The sequence below is a fragment of the Quercus lobata genome, chromosome 5, assembly GCF_001633185.2.
Source record: "Quercus lobata isolate SW786 chromosome 5, ValleyOak3.0 Primary Assembly, whole genome shotgun sequence".
In the NCBI taxonomy this organism is placed as follows: domain Eukaryota; kingdom Viridiplantae; phylum Streptophyta; class Magnoliopsida; order Fagales; family Fagaceae; genus Quercus; species Quercus lobata.
In genome coordinates this window covers 72,910,479-72,913,380 of record NC_044908.1, presented here as the reverse complement: position 1 = coordinate 72,913,380, position 2,902 = coordinate 72,910,479, and the positions used below count along the sequence as shown (strand labels likewise).

Below are 2,902 nucleotides of genomic sequence, written 5' to 3'. Positions count from 1 at the left end.
CCACCACCCAATATAATTTTTGCCTTTTCAAGCTAACCAAAAAACGATTCCCTAAGTCTCCATCCAAGTTCATTCAAATCTCAACCAGAATCTGCCATATATTTTCGACATGATTCTTATGCTTTCCAAATTAAAATCAGAGAAGGGATTCAAGTGATAGCCCTATAGTTCAGGCTGAGCATGGGTTGTATCAGTTCTAATTTCTTGCATAAGCATCATCCAATCCAATCTCAATCAGGTGCAGAAGATTCAAACTGTTGCCAACCATAATGGGTTGGATTCTTGATCGAGATTCCTCTTTGATTCGGCAGTCAGATTGCTCGGTTTCCCTAGGTTGTGGGTGAGTGGTTGCCAAAGGAGGGAGATCAAGCAAAATTGGCCGGATCTGATGTGGTGACAATGATCCGGCGCCAAATTTGACTCAGTTTTGCACCAAAAAAATGGTGAGTTGTGTCAATGAGGCCAGATCTGACGCTGTGTGATGCTGGTGAGGGGCATAGTGGGTGAGGCGAAAAAGGGACTAGGTGCGCAACGAGGAGTAAGGCACGACACTGGGGAGGGGGGTTTGTTCGGATCAGTTTCACAGGTTCCTCTCGTGCCTGCCAAAACTAGGCAGGTTTTGAAATACAACTAAACCCCAGATCCAACGTAGTATTCCAACAGAACCATCTGTGATGGACCAGTTTGGTCCGGATCAAACAGGTTAGGTTCAAACCCCTAGCTATCTAAAAAATAAACAGAGAGAAGTTACCCCAGTAACAAGTAGAAAGAAGAAGAAAAAGAATGCATTGTTCATGTGGTGGACCGGAGTAAACAAGGTGGCTTGAAGTTCAACAAAGTCTTCCACCTTCATCTAACAAAATATGAAACATTACGTCAGCTTGTTATCTTAATAGCGACGAGTGAGTGTAAAAATTTTAAACGTTTCACTATCTTGACTACCCCTTGTGTTTCAAGAATCTTTTAGTTATTCCCTTCTCTTAGCTATAACATTAGTAAATTCTCATTGTTTAGGAGGACGGTGAAGTGGATTTAAGGCTAACTAGGAAATAGGAAATAAACGTGTTATAAAAAAGGAAGCCTTATCAATTAAGCTTTTGACTTTAGAAGTAGGAAACCATTGCCCTCACTAATGGTGTAGAAATTGTTAAGGAGTGACGCCAATTCAATATTTTAGGATTGCTTATAATGTTAAAACCATCACCATCATTGTCGTTGATGACATAAATTATTCAGAATTACAAGAAGTGATGCCATTCCAATATTTTAGGATTGTTTGTACTGATAATTTTCATCATTTTTGTATTGAGTGTGATATATGATGGAACAAAGTATTTTTGGTAGAATTACTGAATTGGACATTTTACAATCTGTTCACCAAATATCTGTTTCTGCAGTGGTGCTCAAGATGTTGCTTTGATCGAGTATGCACGTTTAACTGGTCGACCCTTTAGAGTGTTCAGCCTGGATACAGGGAGGCTGAACCCAGAAACATATCAATTTTTTGACACAGTTGAGAAGCATTGTGGCATCCGCATTGAGCTGTTGAAGTTCAGGCATTAGTAAGGAGCAAGGGTCTGTTCTCTTTCTATGAAGATGGGCACCAGGAGTGCTGCCGTGTGAGGAAGGTTAGACCCCTGAGTAGGGCGCTTAAGGGGCTTCGAGCCTGGATCACTGGCCAAAGGAAAGATCGGTTCTCAGGTACTAGGTCTGAGATTCCCGTTGTCTAAGTGGACCCAGTTTTTGAGGGGATGGATGGTGGGATTGGCAGCTTGGTGAAGTGGAATCCGGTGGCAAATGTTCAGGGTCAAGACATATGGAAATTCCTTTGTGCGATGGATTTGCCTGTGAATACATTGCACTCACAAGGTTACATCTCAATTGGTTGTGAGCCATGCACTAGACCGGTCCTACCAGGACAGCATGAGAGAGAGGGAAGGTGGTGGTGGGAGGATGCCAAGGCAAAGGAGTGTGGCCTCCACAAAGGAAATATTAAGGAGGAAAACGTAGATGGTAATGGAAATGGGGCAGTCCATGCTAATGGAACTGCCATAGTTCCTGATATATTCAACACCCAGAACTTGGTTACCTTGAATAGGACTGGAATTGAGAATTTAGCGAGCTGTTGGAGGACCAAAAAGAACCATGGATTGTTGTGCTCTATGCACCATGGTGCCAGTTTTGCCAGGTAAACAATGTTGCAGGCAATTCAGAATTCTTATTATATCTTTGTTTTCTGGATTTCTCTAAATGGATTTTTTTTTTTTTTTTTAATTTTGAACAGGCAATGGAAGCATCATATGTTGAATTGGCTGAGAAGTTGGCAGGGAGTGGGGTGAAGGTGGGAAAGTTCAGAGCAGATGGTGATCAGAAGGAGTATGCCCAGAGAGAACTGCAACTAGGAAGCTTCCCCACTATACTTTTCTTCCCAAAACACTCGTCTCGGCCAATAAAGTATCCCTCTAAGAATAGGGATGTTGATTCCTTGATGGCTTTTGTGAATGCTCTCCGGTGATAGGAATTGAAAATCATTTATGGTGTTGAACACTGCAACTCATTCAAGAGGAAAGTCCAAGACTAAAGTTTGGTTTCACCGAGTCCATTACTTTTAGGGGAAGGAAAATAAAACTATTGAGTAGTCTAAGAATTATTGTGAATCAGCCCAGCCGAATTGGTACTTAAATGTGCCAATGGTATTTCTCAGACTCAAGAGTGTACGAGTTTTTGGTTTAGTGTCAGTTTTCATGTTTTTCTTGTTAGAGTTCCTTTAGATGTAGGAACTTGCTTTGATGTTTTGTAGGGAAGAGATTGTATGCAATTGGTGGAACTTAAGGTGTATATAATCTTTGTAATTTGCGATTTTGGAAATTTATTGCCTACTTTGTATTCATCTGGTGCTTTA

At 41.2% G+C, this 2,902-nt stretch overlaps 1 pseudogene; it reads left to right on the top strand.

The window, feature by feature from the left end:
• Positions 1-1,683: 1,683 nt before the first annotated feature.
• On the top strand, positions 1,684-2,902 carry LOC115989635 (annotated as a pseudogene).